The sequence below is a fragment of the Rhinatrema bivittatum genome, chromosome 3 (assembly GCF_901001135.1).
Source record: "Rhinatrema bivittatum chromosome 3, aRhiBiv1.1, whole genome shotgun sequence".
NCBI classification, from domain to species: Eukaryota; Metazoa; Chordata; class Amphibia; order Gymnophiona; family Rhinatrematidae; genus Rhinatrema; species Rhinatrema bivittatum.
The window spans coordinates 285,866,320-285,886,652 of record NC_042617.1 but is presented as its reverse complement, the minus strand read 5'-3'; the positions used below and the strand labels follow the sequence as shown (position 1 = coordinate 285,886,652).

The 20,333-nt window shown below is 42.7% G+C and overlaps 1 protein-coding gene across 10 annotated transcripts in view; it reads left to right on the top strand.

Annotated features, from left to right (window-relative positions):
* R3HDM2 (R3H domain containing 2) overlaps nucleotides 1-20,333 on the top strand; it is a 447,291-nt gene that overhangs the window by 247,713 nt on the left and 179,245 nt on the right. The window lies entirely within an intron of this gene.

Genomic DNA, 20,333 nt, shown 5'->3' with positions numbered 1-20,333 from the left:
AACTCGGGCAGCTTCAGCGTCATCGGTTGCGCGGGCTCCATAAGTGTTAGGGGATCCTCCTCCTTCTGGGTTTCCGTATCGCACGTAGGAGAGGGAGGTCTCGCGCGATTCTGAGCCTGGACACGCCCCCTTATGTCAGACGCCGATACGGTCCCTTTGCGCGGGAAAACAGGGCTATTTAAAGGAGTGCAGTTCCTCTGCTCCTTGCTTCGGCCACAATTGTCTTGAGAGATTGCTGGTTTCTGTTGTGTTGCTTTCCTGATTTGAACCGGACTGTGCCTTGGATTATCCTGCCTGCTACCTGCCTTTACCCGGACTGTGCCTTGGATTATTCTGCCTGCTGCCTGCCCGTTGGAGTTCTGCTCTGGTACCTGCCTGCTCGCTGCCTGCCTTGACCTGGACTGCGCCTTGGATTATCCTGCCTGCTACCTGCCTCGACCCGGACTGTGCCTTGGATTATTCTGTCTGCTGCCTGCCTCGACTCGGACTGTCTTCCGGTGTACGCCTTTGAACCTCGGAGTGCCAAATACTTCTACATTAGGTAAGCGGTCTAAACTGTGGTTCCACTATATCTGTCTGATAGCCATAACAGACCGTACAGTTGCCCACAGGAAGAGCACTCAGTTATTCGTCTCTTTTCATCCCAACAAATTAGGGCAACCTGTGGGTAAGCAGACTCTCTTCTCCTGGTTGGCGGACTGCATATCTTTTTGCTATCAGCAAGCAGGCATTCCTTTTCAAGACCGTGTTAAAGCACACTCTGTGAGGGCCATGGCGACTTCAGTAGCACACCTACGATCGGTGCCGCTTCCTGACATTTGCAGGGCTGCCACCTGGAGTTCTCTCCATACCTTTGCAGCTCACTATTGCTTGGACAAAGCCGGAAGACAAGATTCCATCTTCGGCCAGTCTGTCCTGCGTAACCTGTTTCCAATGTGACGTACCAACACCCTTCCGCCTACCCGGTGGGGTTCAGGATGCCCTCTACCAAATTCCACCCCAGTTGTTGTGCCTGTTGCATGCCGTTGGGTACATTTGGTGCATGCTCGGACATCCTCAGCTCGGTACTCACCCATATGTGAGGACTACCATCCTGCTTGTCCTGTGAGAAAGCAAATGTTGCTTACCTGTAACAGGTGTTCTCACAGGACAGCAGGATGTTAGTCCTCACGAAACCCGCCCGCTGTCCCGCGGTGTTGGGTTCGTAATGTTTTTTGTTGTTTTATTTTTCGGCACTACCTGTAGCTTTCAAATCAGACTGAAGGGGGACCCCTGCTGGCTGCAGGGTTAGTGCCATGCTGGACATGCCCAGTAGGGACCAGTCAAAGTTCTGGAAACTTTGACAAAAGTGTTCCGTGATTGGGCTCCATCCTGTGATGTCACCCATATGTGAGGACTAACATCCTGCTGTCCTGTGAGAACACCTGTTATACCTAGCTAATGCTTAGTATAAACCACCAAAAAAAAAAAAAAGGGGGGGGGGGAGGATAAAAGCACCTCAGTTTTCCTGTAATATTTATTACTCCAAAATTTTCTTTTCTGTGTTAAAATTCATTGTTTATTGAAAAAATTATAAAATGTGAATTTTATAGAATTTTTTTTTATGCTCTAAAATAATAGTGAAGAAGCAAAAGTCCCATTTGTTATGCCCATGTAAATCACATTTATACACAAATGTCCCCAGGAAATTGTTTTCAATACTTACACTTTATATTTAATGTCAAGAAAGCCATAAAACAATTTCTTGTAAAGTGAAGATCATCATAACACTCTGCGGATGCTGGAGAAAACTTTTTTTTTGGTTTGTTTTTTTTTTTTTTTAAATCTCCAGTGTTTTCACCCGTGAAAGGTCTTAAATAATCATAGATCCAATATTTTGTGGAACATTTTTTTAAAGAATTTTTTATATGCTCTAAAATAATAGTGAAGAAGCATAAGTCCCCATTTGTTATGCCCATGATGTTTCACAAAATATTAGGCCTATGATTATTTAAGGCCAGTGAAAATAGAGATAAAAAATCCCTTTTTTCTCCAGTATTCGTGGGGTGTTATGATAGTCCTTATTTCACAAGAAATTATTTTGTGGTTTTCTCGGTTTTAAATTTAAAATGTAAGATGTAAGTATTGAAAAATTGAAAACATTTTCCTGGGAATGTTTTTTATGTATAGGCAAGCCAAGTTGCCAGGGACATGCAAATGGAGAGATGACAACTGCTGGCAGATGAGCCTAGTGTCACTGAGAGTGAGTGGTGCTAGGCTCACAAAGAAGTCTAATTAATTCTCAATCAAAGAAGGTAAACATTCTCTGTACAGTTTGATACTTTCTGCCAGATGGAAATAACTAAGTGAGAAAAATGTGAAGGCTCTGCTTTCTGTACTACTATTTAAATGAAAATACTGGATTGCCCTGAAATCTAGGATGATTTGCAAAAATACTGCTATTTTGACAAATGTGTAGAATTTACAGAATGTGTACACAGAATTTTCAATTTTTTGGCGCAGAATTTCCTCAGGAGTAATACATAATTATGACTGCATTAACAACTGAAACCCTTAGTGGGACTTCCGGTTATGGCTGCTAGCTGATCAGATGCGCAGGAGGAAGGAGCTCCTGTCAGGTTCCCCACAAGCCAAGTAAATAGCAGCCAAAATAGGTAGTGAACATTTAATTTGGAGAGCGAAACTCTCTCAAGAGAATCGGAGCTTAATAAATAGCTACCATATACACAAGTCTGAGAAATGAGCATGAAACCGCTGCGTGGAACCCAGGAGAAAGCAAAGGTCGGTGAATCGATTCAGGCCTCTGGAGAAAGTGAGGAACTCATTTTGGTGGTGATGTCCAAAGAATCGCTATAGCAAATAACCAAGACTATATCGGCAGCTTTTGACAAACACCTTATTAAGTTGCAATCAGCAATAGATTAGATAAAAGGCACTCCAGAGATGCAAGCTAAGCAAATGAAAGCTGCAGAAAACAGAATTTCAGGGCAAGAGTTCAGCTCCACTTGCCGATGGAAATCTGCTCCTGCCTCCAGTGGTGGTTGCAGGAGGATCCTCTGAGAAAGGGAATTCCCTTGTCCTCTCTGGCCTGGTTGGTACTCCTAACAGTTGCGAGCCTCCACGGTTGGAGGGCTCACTGTCTGGAGTTAACAGCCCAGGGGCGCTGGAATGCCGAAGAGTCCCACTGGAACATCAATTGCCTGGAAGCCCGGGCGGTACAGCTGGCATGCTTGCAGTTCAGCCACAAGCTGCGGAATCAAGCGGTTCGCGTGATGTCCGACAACGCGACACTGGTGGCCTATATCAGTCGCCATGGAGGAACCAAGAGCCAGCAAGTGTCGCAGGAAATAGACCAGGTAATGGAATGGGCGGAAGGTCATCTGCAGATGATCTCAGCCTCTCACATTGCAGGAAAAGACAACATAAGAGCAGATTTTTTCAGCAGGGAGAATCTGGAAGCAGGAGTGTGGGTGTTGTTAGCCAAGGCATTTCAGCTGATTGTGGATCACTGGGGCCTTCCATTCCTAAACCTGCTGGTGACTTCTCGAAATGCGAAGATTCCTTGTGTCTGCAGCCGCAGGAGAGATCCATGGTCCCTGGGAATAGACGCTTTCGTACAGGTCTGTCCGGAAGACAGATTGCTTTATGCCTTTCCTCCGTGGTCCTTGTTGGGCAGGATAATTTGAAAGATTGAAGGCCACAAGGGGCTAGTACCTCCTGGTGGTGCCAGACTGGCCCAGGCATCCATGGTATGCGGATTTGCAACGACTCCTGGTGGAGGCCCCTCTTCGTCTTCCGCTGCACATGGATCTGCTTCAGCAGGGATTGGTTCTTTACGAGGATCCAATTCTATTCTGTCTTACGGTTTGGCCCTTGAGAGGACTTACCTGTTAAAGCATGGTTATTCCTCTGTGGTGATTGCGCTCGCACGTTCTCCACTTCCTTGGCTTAGGTGCAGGTTTGGAGAGTTATGAGGCCTTGTGTGAAGAGCGAGGTGTTATTCCTAGTTCAGTAAAGATCCCTCTTATTCTGGATTTTTTGCAGGATGGATTGAATAAAAGCTTGGCCCTTAATTCCTTGAAGGTGCAGGTTGCAATTGTTGCCTGTTTCAGAGGCCTGGTGAATGGTGTTTCCTTGTCTCATCCTGATGTGGCCTGTTTTTTGAAGGGAGTGAAGCACCTTAGGCCTCCCTTGAGGTTGCTGTCTGCATTGTGGAATCTTAATTGGTGCTGGACTTCTTAGCAAGCCCTACATTCTGACCACTGTGTAGCCTTTCCGTACGGTCAATGACTTTGAAGACTGTGTTCCTGGTGGCTATATGTTCTGCGTGTCAGATTTCTGAGCTGCAGACCTTGTCTTGCTGGGAGCTGTTCCTTCAGGTGTCTCTGGGGTCAGGGATGCAGAGGAGTTTCACCTTTTATGCTCCTTGGATGTTAAGCGTCTTGTCATGCAGTACCTGGAGGTCTCTGAGTCTTTTTGAAAGACAAATCACCTGTTTGTTCTCCATGGCGGGAGTAAGCAGGGCACTCCGGCTTTGTGGGCTACCATAGCTCATTGGATTAAAGAGGTGGTCATGGCCACGTATGTGGATGCTGGAAAGCTGTTGCCTATTCTGTGTGATGAGTTGAGCCAGAGCGGAGTCTCTGTGCTGTAAAACTTTGAGGTGTTTGCAGGAAGGAAACTACCTTTCCCAGTGCCCTGGTAGTCAGCCTCAGGAAGGGTTGGGGCAGGGAAACACAGAGGTGGTGTCTTCCTAGGGAGGGGCACTCTATCTGACATAAAGAGAATAGCCCTCCAAAGAGAGGGAGAGAGGAGAGCTGGAGGGGAAGGCAAGTAAGATCCAAAGCCTGAGGCTGGGGGATGGTGCCCAGGCAGACCTTTTCTACTAAAAGCTAAGTCAGCTCTAACAGAGTTTTCACTTTTAATGTCTGTGTAACAAGTGGTATGCATAAGTGTCTTCAGCAGTGCCTTGAGGGTTAATTAGAGGGATTAGCTCCGGTGGCATTGGAGAAGCTGAGGTGGGAAGGTTTATGTAAATGTGGGGAATGCTTATTGTGGGGTTTGGAACGAGGTATAAGTTAAAAAGGAAGAATATAAAATGGTTTTAGGACTGCACAAGCCAGGGGAGCTTGTGGCAGGGAAAAGAGTTGTTTTACTTAATCAAGGCAGCTGGAGGAAAAGAGGTAATTAGGACCTGGCAGCTGGCCTAAGGAGACGTTCCTGCAGTGGGGGAGGTTTCAGTACTGTGTCATACTTGGGGGAAGTAGAATGTACTGGGGGAAAAACCTACTTTGCCCACATGTTGTGCAAGGGAAAGTATACTAGAAACTCAGAGTGAGAAGCTTGGTTGGTAATGCTTGTTAAGTTGAGTGTTTTTCCTTTCTGTGGAGTTTGGTTTAATTAATAAACTTCAGAACATTATAAGAAGCTTCTGCCTGGATGTAATATGTTGTTTTAAAGGGCTGCCAGGGAGGTGACCCTTACTCTAGTGGAGAATGAGGGAAATTTGGTCCCAGGGGCCTAGTTGTAAGAGGGCCTTCCCTTACAAGTGGTGCTGACCCCTAGCCTCCTTGCCTTATGGTTATCCTCTACTCCTGTCTTGCGGGAGAAACTTCAGGAAGGGATCTGCTATAAAAGGACTTTGTGGAAGCAGTCCTTGATAATTAGCCCTGAGCCCGGAGTCACCGCTGAGGACCTGCCACCAGGGGCACCATCATCGCCACATCAGGTTAGGGCTCATTCCACTAGGGCTCAGGCAGTGTTATGGGTGGAGGTCAGTCTGTTGTCTCCTGTCAATGTCTCCCAAGCTGCGACGTGGTCCTCTTTACACACTTTTTCCAGGTTTTATCGCCTGGATGTGCAGGCCCAGGAGAATGCACCCTTTGCACGTGCAGTGTTGACTGGATGGCAGGCAGCCTCCCACCTTGTTGGGACTAGCTTTGGGACATCTCACTGGTCCTGAGTCCATCTGTCTATATACTAGGAAGTGGTGAAATTACTGTCCTGATAATTTTGTTTTCCTTAGTTTGATAGAATGACTCAGCTTCCCGCCCTCGGCTGCCACATGAGTATGTCAGTAGTCGTCCTATGGGGCTCTGGGTCCCAAGGAATTACTGGTAAGTGTTCATCCAGTCCCTAGCTTGGGGTACCTAGACTCTTTTATGTGATGTGAGTTCAGTGTTTATGGTTGATTATCTATTTTTAATCATGTTTTTAATTGTTTTTTGCTAGTTTGTCCACAGTTTCTTTTGAAGAGAATACTGGCAGGCTGGGGTCACTGCAGAGTTATATATACTGTCACGTAAGCTTGCTCCATCTCCATCTGCTGGCAGGGGAGCATAAACTCACTGGTCCAGAGTCCATTTTTCTACACTAAGGAAAACAAAATTATCAGGTAAGTAATTTCTCCATTCTAAGTATAAAGTTACTGCATACCTTTTATAGCAATCCGACAGTGCATCTACTTATTAATGACTCTGTATCTGATAAATTCTACCTGGATGGGCAGGGGGGCTGAGACAAGGATGCCATCTCTCCTTGTTATTTGTCTTGGCGATTGAACCTATGGCTACTATGCTGAGACAGGAGCATTCTTTTCAGGGAATTAGTGTAATTTGTTATTTCCCGTCCCTTGATTCTATTTGCAAATGATATCTTGCTTTTTATTAGTGACCCATACAAGAGTATACCAGTAATACAGGAGATGTTCTTTCAACTTGTGGTTGCTGCTGGCTTAAATAGATTGTGATACATTCAAGGCTCATTCGATTCTGACCTTGAAAAGTCATGGTGGGGACTTTTTCATTGTGATGGGTGGATGACAAAATTAAATATCTAGGAGTGTAGATACCCAAAAACCTATCGTAGTTATATATTCTCAACTTTTAAGAAAGCATAATGGCAGTACAGACACAAGAGAGCTACCAGGGTCTCTCATGGGGAGATGTGCACTATTGAAAATGATGATTTTACCTATGCTGCTATATAGAATGCATCCCTTGTTGGTGACCAAGGTTTGATATTTCCCTTCTAAGATCCTTGTTTATAAAATTCATTTGGAGGGGAAAGCGGGCGAGAGTGGGTTTTTAAAAATTGCTGCACAGTAAAGAATGTGGAGGATTAGGTCTCCCAAATCTCAAATTTTATAATGCTGCATGTCAGATGCGATTTCTTGAAGAATGGCTAATGGGCCAATATAAATACTGTGAGCAGGACATGGTGGCAAATGTGCTTACGCCTTGGACCACTTTATACTTTTTCATACTATGGAGGTTCATGTGCTCAGAATCTTATGGAAAAATGTATTGATTTGGGCAATTTTCTTGGCTTGGTGCTGGAACTGATGCTAGGGGCGTAGAAAGAATTCAGCCTCTCTCTTTCTACCATTTTTGGGAAACAAACCTTTTCCATCTGGAGGGGAATACAAAAGATTATTTCAAGAGTGGGCCAAAGCTGGGTGCAATGCTGTTGGGCATATAGGGGATATGGAAACAATGGCATGTCAGACATTTCAGTCTCTGCAGCTGTAGTATAATCTACTTAGATCTCATTTTTTCGCATTCTTTCAAGCCCAGCACTATCTCGACGCCCTTAAATGATCTGCAGAGGATGACAAAATTGAATTTGCTTTCTTCTTCACAGTACAGAGTGTGGGAGCAGCTAAGAACTCTATTTATCAATAGTATGCCGTATGCTAACAGAAGAGACTGTCGGAAGAATTGCTAAGATTAAGTGCGTTTTGGAGCAGGGAGCTGCTTGTGGATATCTCTTCAGAAAGAATGAAAAGCATGTGCGGCCTCCTGCACAAAAAAATATACTGATACGATTCTATGGGAATCTCAGTATAAAATATTGCATAATGCATACTTAGGTGACCTTAGTTGCTTTCATATGTGGTTGACAGATTTCCCTTTATGTATTAAATGTAAGTTAGAAAATGATGCATTGCTTTTTCACATGCTATAAGATGAACAATTTCTGGGATCAGATTATTAAGCTATTACATAACTGATCAGGGATATTGCTTCCTCAGGCAAGGTTCCATGTTGCATTTGGGAGATCTATCACAGATTGTTGACATGGGCAGTGGGGTAAACCGGTTTCTTTCATTGGCCCTAGCAGTCGCTTACAAGTGTGTCCTGATTACATGGACTGAGAAAGACTCTCTCACCCTGAGCCAATGGCAGTGTTAAATGTCTGATTATATGATTTCAGAATGGATGGAAGTGAAATTTGCTAAGCGAAAGGTGACAGAGGAATATGTGGAAGCTTGGAATAGATTTTTTCATCACTTCCCAGCTAATTCAGTGCAGTCCTTATGTGATCAGGGCTTACACAGGCTTTGTAATGGAATAGAGGTTGAAAGTTACTTACAAGCAGGCCGATACGGTATAGTGCGCTCTGGCGCACAGGAGAGCGGGCGCTCGCCCGCTCTCCCGCGATTTTTACTGTATCAGCCTGAAGGGTATTTCTCTCTCTCTTGGGCTGGGAGGTGGGGTGGTGTGAATGGGTGTGAGTGTGAGGTTGTAAATGCTGAAAAGAAGATGAATGATGATAATGGCTTGTTGCAAGTCATAAATTTAAAAAAGGGCTATGATGCAAACTATGCAAATGGGGATAGATATTATGGGATCATAACACTTATTTTATTATTGATTTTTGCACGGCAGTACCTGTACTCACTATATATCAACTTGTATATTGAATTCATTTCTGTTCCTCAGTTGTGCATTCTGTTTTTACTGGCAGTAGGTGCTGGGTGTTATATTTTCTTTTCTTTTTATATCCTTTTTATTAAGATATTTTCACACATACATCAGCTGAAGAATATAACAAAACATATAACAGTGTAGTGTTTAAACAAACCCTACATATAACAACAAAGAATCCGAGCTTCGCGACATCCGTGGCTCATTATGTAGGCAAGCTCCCATCCCCTTCCTTCCCTCCCTCTCCCTACCCTACTTGACACCCTTATGTTGCTCTGTCTGTACTCAAGTTAAAATATGTTTAAAGTACTTGTTGACCAAAGCAAGGGGATAAACAGTAGTTAACTGACAACAAAGAGACAGTTATAGTTTTTGAGTCGCGCCAGAAGATAGACACCACTGTTCCTATAATAAAGTAAGTCACTGTGGGAGCCACTCTGGAACAGACTCTTAAAATTCATATAGGAGACAGTGAGAGTGGGGCCTACAGCTCATTGCATGGCCAGACTGGATATCCCTGACCCAGACTCCCAACACTGATGAGACGGATAAGATGGATAGGGGGGATTAGACCTGGGGAAGGCTTGCTGAGATCTCGGTAGGAAGGCGTAGAAGAAAGAGCAGCCAGAGAGAGTGGATCAACTCCTTCTTCTTAGCAGAACATAATGATGCTGAGATGACTTCTATAGTATACATTTTGACCATTTTCCTTTCCCAAATTGAATGAGAGGTGGGGTTTGGACCAATCTAGTAAGTTAATATAGTTTGTTTCAAGCTGATTCAGTAAAGTCCGCGGGAGAGCGGACGAACACCCGCTCTCCCGGCGCCCGCACCGGCCCTTCGCTGGTGCGCGCGATTCTGTATTTAAATTAGGTGATGCAGTAAAAACGGGGAAAAGGAGGCGCTAGGAACACTAGTGCGTCCCTAGCGCCTCCTTTTTGACAGGAGCGGCGGCTGTCAGCGGGTTTGACAGCCGACGCTCAATTTTGCCGGCGTCAGTTCTTGAGCCCGCTGACAGCCACGGGCTCGGAAACCAGACGCCGGCAAAATTGAGCATCCGGTTTTCGGCCTGACAGCTGTGGGCCGAATTCAAATTTATTTATTTATTTATTTATTAACTTTTTTAAAAACTTTTTTTACTTTTCGGGACCTCCGACTTAATATCGCTATGATATTAAGTCGGAGGGTGCACAAAAAAGCAGTTTTTACTGCTTTTCTGTGCACTTTCCCGGCGCAGGAAGAAATTAGCGCCGACCTTTGGGTCGGCGCTAATTTCTGAAAGTAAAATGTGCGGCTTGGCTGCACATTTTACTTTCTGTATCCCGCGCGCATACCTAATAGGGCCCTCAACATGCAAATGCATGTTGAGGGCCCTATTAGGTGCTGCGGGTTGGACGCGCGTTTTCCTCCCCTTACTGAATAAGGGGTAAGGGAAAACGCGCGTCCAATAGCAGGCTAACAGTGCGCTCCGTCGGCGCGCACTGTACTGTATCGGCCTGTTTGGCAGCAAGGCTGGTGCTATCTAAAAACAGTTTAGTGCTTTTAGTTAAGGGATGGGGAATAGATGTGGAGCGCCCAAATAACCAGAAATATAAATCCAGTGGGAGAGGAACCTGGGCTATATTGGAGGACTTCTGGCGGATGGAGTCCCATAAACTCTGGACATTTGAGCAAGCCCAAAAACTGTGGAAATAATCGTTTGTAGTCTCTTTACACTTTTCACAAATTGGAGAAAGGCAACATTTAAACTTAAAGGCTGACACTTGTGAAATGTGTAATTGCCAAATCTGTATTGCAGTTCACATAATATTGCGTTTTCGGAAGTTTTTGGGATTTGGGAGAAATATGTTTGTATATCAGGTAATGTAAGAGATATTTCGGGCTAACGAGTAATCACTGTCGTAAGAAATGAAGGGGGGTATCTCTAACGAGCGCTTTGCAAAGGAGGCACAAGAGGGTTTTTGATTTTTAATTTAAATAAAAGAACATTACTAATTTATCATAATGACTTAGGTTGGGGATTTCCATTAGGAGAGAATTTGTAAATATGCAAAAAAATCAGTACGGGAAGGTGGAATGACTTTTGTAGATCCAGGAAACTAATTAGAGTATTCGAAGAGGGCAAAAACAACTGAAATATACTGAAGAACTTGCCTGTGCCATCGCTGGAGAACTCCTAGTGTGGCACCAGGAGGAAAATCTGGGTTTGCACTAATTTCTGTGAGGGCTGTAGTGATGCTTCTGAGTCCCATTTTCGTAGAAAAGGCGGACCATGCCTTGCAACAGACAGAAAGTATTAAGAACGGCGCCGGAAAAGGAGGTATAGATTTAGCTGGGCATTGGAGTAGGGCGGAGAGAGCAAACCCACCTAGCCACGTTCTTAGTAGATTGTTGGGGGGAAATAAAGAAGAGGCATGTAGCCAATCATTGATGATACGGAGCATGCAAGCCAAATTGTAGTGATGAAGGTCTGGACATTTGAGTCCCCCATTGGCTCCCAGGGATTGAAGAATGGTTAAAGGGAGTCTTGCTTTTTTCCCTTGCCACAGGAAGCGGAAGAATTCTTTTTCGACTTCTCAAATGTCTTTCTTCAAGAGCCATATGGGAACCATTTGTAACAGGTAGAGCCACTTAGGGAGTTCACTCATTTTTAGAAGATGGATTTTGCCGAATAGCAAAAGCAGGAGGTTTATCCATTTTTGGATATTCTTTTGAAGGGATCGTATAAGTGGGTGGACATTAACCTTGTAGAATTGTGATAAATGTGTTGGAATATGAATTCCAAGGTATTTAATGTCCGAAACTACCCATTTCAATGGGAATGAGCCCAGCCAGGACTGTTGGAGTTTGACCTCTGATGTCAAGAGCTTCTGATTTGTCCTGGTTTATTTTTAAACCAGCAGACCTGCCAAATTGGTGTTGAAGTGCAAGGATTTTAGGAAGGGAAACGGATGGGGATGTTAAGAAAATGAGCACATCATCCGCAAAGGCAGCTACCTTAAAGGAGGTGTTACCCAGTTCGAGCCCTGTAATAGAAGTATTCTCTGCGATTTTCCGAATAAGCAGGTCGATTGAGAGAAGATATAGTAAAGGAGAAAGGGGGCAGCCCTGACGCACCCCACGACCTATGGGGAAGGGATCAGATTTGCCACCATTGGCTAAAATGTAAAAGTTTGGGCTATTGTAAAGTAGGGCTACATTATTTAGAAAATTGCCTGAGAACCCAAATCGACCAAGGACTGAGAATAAATAAGGCCAGGAAACTCGGTCGAACGCTTTTTCTGAATCGAAACTCACGGCCATTGCCGGGAAGCCTGTTTTTACACAATATTGCATAGCCGTGATAAGTTTGGTAATGTGGGAACCAGCTGATCTGCCCTTGAGGAATCCTACTTTTCTGGGGAGAAATAATGGATGGAAGAATAAGGTTCAGCCTATTTGCTAGTACCTTAGCAAAAATTTTAAGATCACAGTTGAATAGAAACATTGGCCTATATGATGCTGAGAGAGTTGGGTCTTTTCTGGGATTTGGCAAAACTGCTATATGGGCATCGTTAAAATATTTTGAGAATTTCCCTGTTTGAAGGGCATCTTGATACAAGGTTTGTAGGGGAACTGAAACGTGCTCTTTTAATAGTTTGTAGTAATCAAAAGGGAAGCCATCTGCTTTGCTTAGTATTTCATGAGATTGAATAGGACTGTTTAGAAAATCTGATTGTGGCTTGGAGATATACAGGGAAGGGACATGTTATGAAAAAAACCTCCCTCTTTGTTGTCGGGCCGGTCATCACTGTAAAGCTTAGTATAGAAATCTTTAGAAGAATTGCAAATATCGACTGGTAAAGTCACCCAATTACCCTGAGGAGATTTTAGTTTCTCTATGAAAGATTTCCCTTTGGTGATCCGGACTGCGTTTGCGAGCAGCTTGCCTACTTTATTTCCATATCTAAAGAACTTGTGTTCTTGAGTTCTTAGGGCATATTGTGCTCTTTGATGCAGGTAAGTATTTAGAGAGGTGAGAATGGAAAGATATGTTGCTCTGGACTCTTCTGCTAAGGATTGGATCATTTTGAGTTTAGCAGCCTGCATTTGAGATTCTAAATCGAGAATAGTTTTATTTAACTTGGCATGCCTGGTTTTGACAAATGCAATAATTTCTCCTCTGAGCACATCTTTGCTGGTGTGCCAAAAGAGAGAGGGATTGTGGACGTGCTCTTTATTATGAAAAGAATAGGTTTCCCATTTCTCAATTAAGAGTTTCTGCAGGGTTTTGTAGTCACAAAGAGAGGCAGGGAATCTCTATAATCTTAATGATTTAGTCGCATTTGAGAGATATAGATCAATCCATATGAGAGAGTGGTCTGATATAGCATGGGACCTATGTCAGCTCTGGTGACGTGGGGGAAAAAGCAACAAGATCCAAGAATGTAATCAATCCTTGATAAAGAGGTGTGGACCCAAGAAGTGTGGGTAAAGACTTTGGCTGTCGGTTGCAGAGTTTGCCAGTAATCAAGAACTTGAAGTTGTTCACACATAAAGGATATGCCCTTTGAAGAGTTTGAAGGTTGTGGAGATTTTTTGGAAGGGAGTCTATCTAGGAGGGCATCAGCTACGCAGTTAAAGTCGCCAGCTACAAAGAGCCAGCCTTGCTGGTTAAGTAACAAAGTTTGACCCAATTTTTCAAAAAATGTGTGCTGGTAGTGATTAGGTCCATAGAGATTGCAAATGGTTATCTTTCAACCTTTAATAAAACCCGTTAGAATTATAAAACGTCCTGCCGGGTCTTTAATCTCTTGTGTTATGGAGAAGGAAATGGATTCATGGATAAGGATGGCTACATCCGCTTTTTTGCCGTGGGCGTTGGGAAAAAAACAGGAGCCTACCGAATCCCTTTGAAGTTTTTTTATGTTCTGTTTCGGAAAGATAGGTTTCCCTTAGGCAAGCTATTTTAACTTTGTGCCTTTTTAGAAACTGTAGTATTTTGGCTCTCTTAATTGGAGAGCTTAGACCATTAACATTTAGGGATGCCAATCTAATAGTCAGCCATGCATGCTAACCAAGACTAATGGACTAGATAGCTGACAGGAGATAGTAGAACCCTGAGCCTCCCAGCCTGAGCCCAGGGGTATGGTGAAGTTTGGACAATGAAGTGTCGCCCCTTGCTGCAGATAGACCACAGAAAATAACCTAAAAAGTTTAAGATTGACCCCTTGCGTGAAAAACCATAATGAAATAGAGTAACATAATCCCTTCCCACCCTACCCTCCCCCACGTGTAACATCCTTTTGTGCTGTAAAAAGCACATAGGAAGTTGAGGTACGTTAATTGATGTGTGAGCACCAGCACACCAAAAGTGTGACCAAGAAAGCCTAAATCAGGAACCAGAGTTGTGATTGCTTCTTATATATATATATATATATATATATATATTTTTTTATTTTTTTTTCCTGTTAATAAAGTCCAACCACCTCTTACTGTGTCCCCCCCCGGTCACTATCCATTCCCCCAGCAGGGAGGAAGTCAGAGCACTCCCGTGCTAGACAGGGACAGAGAGTCCGAAAAGGGCCAAGTTACCCGCGTCCCCCCCCCCCCCCCCACCCACCCCAAGTCCAATACTACAGTCTTTGAAAAAATGAGAATGAAAATGCCCTGGCTTCCCTGCTATAGTTTGGAGGGTACCACCAAGGCTGCATAACGACCCTGGGGCCGCCAGACCGCGTCCTTTGGAACCTGGAATCCTTTCGATCAGGCAAGCCTCCCTGGAGAGTGTGACCAGTTTGCACCGTGGCTCACCAAACTCTCTCTTCCGGGTACCGTGGACATCGGGGAGGTCTGCCCTGCATGCCAGAAAGCAGTAACGCTGTAAGATAGTTCAGTCAGCTGACATCAGGCGACTATGTTAGATCTCTTTAATGGAGGTTCCGGATGGGGTGGCAGGCCTGGCCTCGCACAGTACTGATACAGTTGGGGGGAGGATGTGGCCGCCCCCCCCCCCCCCCCCCCTTTAGAAGGGCCTGGCGAGGTTATCCAAAGGTCTCGCGAGATTTGCGCAGAAGAGGTAGCTCTTGGCCTTTAAATGAGCTTTATTGAAAAACCAATTAACATATAAATTAACAACTGCTTACCGAGGCTAAATTCAACACAACTCAGTGATAAAAAAAAGAAAAAAAAAGAAAAAAAAACAACTTTGCGCTTATTATTCAGTTCCAAATTGAGAGGAGGAACTTGTCCTTGCTGAGCCTCTCCTTCGCTGGTACCCCAGGTTAAGCTAAGCCCTCGAGGAATGTCTGTGCCTGGCTGGCTTCCTCAAAAAGGTGTGTAGTATTGGCTTGCCAGATTTTCAGTTTGGCTGGAAATTGGAGCAAAAATTTGATCTGTTTGGCCACGAGTGCAGAGCAGATTGGAGTAAAGAGTTTGTGGCTTTGTGAGACAGTCGCTGAGTAATCTTGAAAAAGGCGTACTTGAGCTGCCAACGTTGCCTATAAATTCTCAATATTTCCTGCTTGTGAGCTCCGCTAAGAAATGGCAATGGTGGTTCTGGGTCTGGAATCCTCAGGTTTTCTGATTCTCAGTCTGTGGGCTCTCTCTCTGTATGGAGGTGGCAAGCGATGGAATCTCTAGTGCCTCAGGTAGCCATTTCTCCAAAACGCTGGCTAAATTGGCCTCTGTTATAGATTCTGGGAGACCTGTGAAGCGCAGGTTATTTTGTCGGGATCTGTTCTCCAGGTCGTCCAGCTTTTCCTTGTATGATTTAATTTGGGTCTCCAGGGACGTTAGATGCCTGGCAGAGGTTTTAGTCATCCTCTAAGGTTGATATGCGGCCCTCTAATACTTCCAGGCACGGATGTAATTCTTCCAGTGAATTCTGGACCGTGGATATCTGAGAGGAGAGGTTGTCAAACCTAGCATCCAGTGCCGCCACTACTGCTAGCGTAACTTTCTCTGAAAGAGCATCCAGGGTGGCCTGCAATGGGGCCAGGTCTGTACTATCCCCTCCGTCTGCAGTGTGCTTTTCTGGAGCAGGCCTCATTTTTTCTTTTTCCTTTTTTCCTCCTTTAAGAGCCATGATTCCCGGCGATTTATGCATATACTCGTCTATTGACATAAGATCCGCAGGTTTTGAAAGGAATCTGGCCGATTTTGCTGGGGATGGCTAAGATATCGGCGGATAAAAGGCAGCTGGTGCTCAGAGCTCAAGAAAGCACGTCTTCCTCAGCCCATCACATCATGTGACCTCTCTGGGTGTTATATTTATGCATCTGGCTGAATAAAAGATAAATTCCAAAAAAATAAACCTTTAGTGGATTCTCTTGACAAGGAATTGGAAGGCTATCAGCAAGCCCTTATGGATATGGAAGATTTCAAATGTCATCTCCTCCAATCAGTGTATGAATTGTTTGACAACATGGCAAGATCACCTGTGGTAGCAATTGGAGAAAGCTGGATGCCTGCTGAGAGCCAGTGGCCTATGTGAAGACGTTCACAGTAAGTAAATCGGTGTCCCTTGTTCAGAGGAAACTCTCTTTGGCAGTAAGGTCAGAGAAAACATAGCCCAGATCAAGAAGCAACATATGGCCATTTAGTCCTTATTGGTGAAGAGAGCAGTCTTCTTCCTCTAGACATTCTTACTTCATTTTTAAGCACTGTTTCTTCCAGAGACTTCCCTTCCATCAACTTCAGTGGCATTGCGCCCCAATTGTGCTACTGCAATAGCAGCTTCTGGCATGTGGATGCCCACATGAAAGATAGCCTAAGATGCTGCAACAGTCCGAGCCAAACCTGGGCCTAGATTTTGACAAGTTTCAACCCTCAGGCTACGACCCCTGTTCTTTGAAGGGTGGTAGAAGATAATCAAGGACCATTGGGTCCTCAAAATTGTGGAGTCTGGTTACTGTTTGTGTTTCTTCCATCCTCCGTTGTACCAATTTTAGCCTTCAATCCAGAACAATCTCACTCGACCCAGATCCATCTTATTTATTTATTTATTTATTTAGAGCTTTTTATACCGATTTTCTTGATACAAATCAAATCAACTCGGTTTACAGAGAACAAAGATCTTAACAATAACATTAAACATGAAACCATAATTAGAAGAAGTGTCAAGTTACAATAAAACAAGGGAATACAACTGGGACTTGGAAATGAAGAGGGGGAGAGGACGATAATAAAACTAAATACAGATAAGTGTGTGGGGAGGCTTGAATAGCCTACCTCTAAACTATGACATGGTTATGTGAACGTAATCTTGAAGTGGAGTTGCTTCTCAGCCAATGGGCAAGAGAACCTGACCCTCCCAAAGACCATGACAAGATATTCCACTCCCACTATTTCCTTATCTCCAAGAAGTCAAGGAGGATTAAGACCCATTCTGGATTTATGAAGATTGAACAGGAGCTTGTTATAGAAAAAGTTCAAAATGAACTCCTTCCATATCCATCTTACCCTTCATCCAAGGGGGAAACTGGACGTGCATCCTGGATTTGAAAGATTCATATGCTCTTACCCATCCATGTGTCTCACTGGAAAAACCTCATGTTCATGGTGGATTCATCTCACTGTCAATTGAAGGTTTTCCCTTTGGGTCTCAGTGGCCCCGACGGGTATTCAAGAAAAGCCTAGCAGTAGTGGCAACACTTCTTTGTTGCCAGGGGATTTTTTATCTTTCCTTACCTAGACACTGGCTAGTGTGTGTGTATCTTTATTCAAAATGACATGACCAACAAGAATAACATCCAAGATAATACATATTAATCAAATGTTACCCTCTTAACCCTATATAACAGGACTAACATTACAAATCCCCCAACTCCCTTTTTCATGGTGGCAGTCCCTGACTCCAATTTCTGATTTTTAAGTATTATACCATTGCATCCAGTCCTTCATGAAGAAGCCAGTTTATCCTTAAATGGTCCTGTATGCATGGCCTAGCAGGAAGTCAGGAGTTGAAGACAGGTGAATACCCCAGTAAAAGCCACTCCAGCAACAATCATGGATCTACAAGCTATGCACAGTTACAAATGAAATCTCTCTTGTTCTTCCAAAGACAGATTTTGAATATATGGATCCCATTTAGTCAGGAACTTCACTTTGGAGCTTTTCAGATGTTATAAAGGCTGTACAAAATTCCATATTCAGCAAACATTTTAGAATGCCCTAAAGATAAATTTGGAGGATGCTCATCTAGTCATTTTAACATGATACATCGCTTTGCTATCAAAGAAGCTTTAACTAGAAATAATTTATATTTATTCATGAACGTGTGTTCAAAAACATGACCCAATATATAAAATTCCTAGTCACAGAGATTGATTTCTTGGTCATCCTCATCAACTCTTCAAAAATAGAATGCCAAAATCGTTCAATAAGAGAACATGACCATAAGCAATGTATCAAGTTGGCTTCTTCACTTTTACATGTCAAACAAATGTTACATTGTGTAAGTCCCGCTTTGCAAGCTTGCATTGGAGATGTTAATCATTCAATAATTTGATATTGAAGTTCTCTCAAAATAACATTTTCAGTACAATGATGTTTAAGAGTTATACAAGCTCGCATATCATCTTCATCTGTCATAATATGTAGATGTTTTTGCTACAACTCAGCCAAAATCGCTACTCTCTGATAAGAGGTTATTTTATGTAAATACTTGTAGAGGTTTGATAAGAGAGTAATGCTTTTTTTTTTTGTAAACAGTTATTAAACTAGTAAACAAATGAGAAGTGATTGGTATAGATTCAGATTTTAATAAAGATGAAATATAATGCTGAATTTTTAGATAATGCGATCATTATTCTACAATTGCATTTTTTCTTTACGATATGCAAATGTTTGAATCTGAGTTCCAGCTGTGTTTAAAAAAGTTGATATATTACAAGCACCTTGATTGTACAATTCCTTATATTTCGGATACATATCACTCAGAGGGAAGCTGGAATTTCTCACTAGAAGAAAAAACAAAGCGATGGTACTAGACATACTCTCCTCATCGATTGTAGTAGTAGAGAAGCATGTAGATGAGGCGGAAGCATTGCTATTGATGCATGTAGGCTAAACCTCAAGGATGGGGGTGACATTTGTTGTTCAAAGTCTAAATTTGTGTATTGATTGGAATTGAGAAACCAGTCCTGTAATGCCCGCATTAAACATGCCATATTATAATTGAAGTTGGGGAAATTAAGACCACCCTCATCCCTAGGAATCAATTTGTATATAAATAATCTCATTCAGAGGTTCCCAAACCTCACCTGGGGAACCTCCCAGCCAGTCAGGTTTTCAGGATATCCTCTTTGAATATGCACGAGATAAAATTTGTATGCTGTGGAGGCAGTGCATACAAATTTTATCTCATTCATTGTGGAAACCTTGAAAACTTGACTGGCTAGGGTTCCTCCAGAATAGATTTGGGAAGCACTGATCTAATGCTCTTATTGTTTCTCACTAAATGCTTTTGAAGAGTATTAATATCTTATTGCACCAATGCAATAGGTATCATCTGCAGGACATATAAAAGTTTAGGTTCCAAAATTATTTTGAATAAGACCACCCTACCTTGCAGAGAAAGTGGAAAGGCTAATCAGCTAGCCAGTTTAATCTTGAAAGTGTCAATAATTGATCTAATTCATTTATTTATTTATTAATTCTTATATACTGATGTTTCTTGAGAACATATCACATCGGTTTACATTAGTTAACAAATATTCATTTAAAAATATTTGCATTTCAAAAAGTAAATTGAAAGGAAGTAAATACAAACTTTCATATAAACTAATATAAACAAATAAAATAGTAAATAATTACTAAAAAGATTTAAACAGATAAAGATGCAGAACAGTAAGAGCAGAGATAATATACGTAACTAAGTATATAGAATAAAGGGGAAATATAATCATTAAGTTAAGACTCTTGGAAGGCTTGTTCGAATAGCCATGTTTTAATACCCTTTTTAAATATTTTAATGTCTGATTCCATCCTTAGTTCCTATGGTAGAGAGTTCCATAGTTGGGGCCTGGCAATAGAAATAGCCCTTTCTCTTACATTATTCAAATAAGCAATTTTAGGGGATGGTATGGGCAACATCCCTGTACCTGCTGATCTTGTAATTCTTGATGGGATATGAAAATGTAATGCTGAGGTTAACCATTCAATCTTTTCGTTGTAGAGAGTTTTATGAACTAGAGAGAGAACTTTATGTTGAGCCCTATATTTAACAGGCAACCAGTGTAGGTCTTTCAATATTGGCATATTATGATCTGATCTTCTAGTTCCTGTTAAAAGTCTGGCAAAGTCTGGCCGCTGAGTTCTGCAACAATTGTAATGGTCTGGTAACATTTGCTGGTAGGCCCAAAAACATCGCGTTACAAAAATCTAATTTTGACAAAACAGCTTGCAAAACTGTTCTGAAATCTTTTGGAAATAGAAGTGGCTTTAATCTTTTTAGAACATTCAATTTAAAATACCCATCATTAATGATGTTTTTCACGTATGGTTTCAGTGTGAATTCACAATCTAGAAAAATCCCTAGATCTCGGACCTCTAGGGAAATGGGATAATTTTTAGCAGCTTCTTGAATTTCAAGTTCCTTTGCTTGGGTCAATTTAGGACAGATATTTATTTATTTATTTAAAC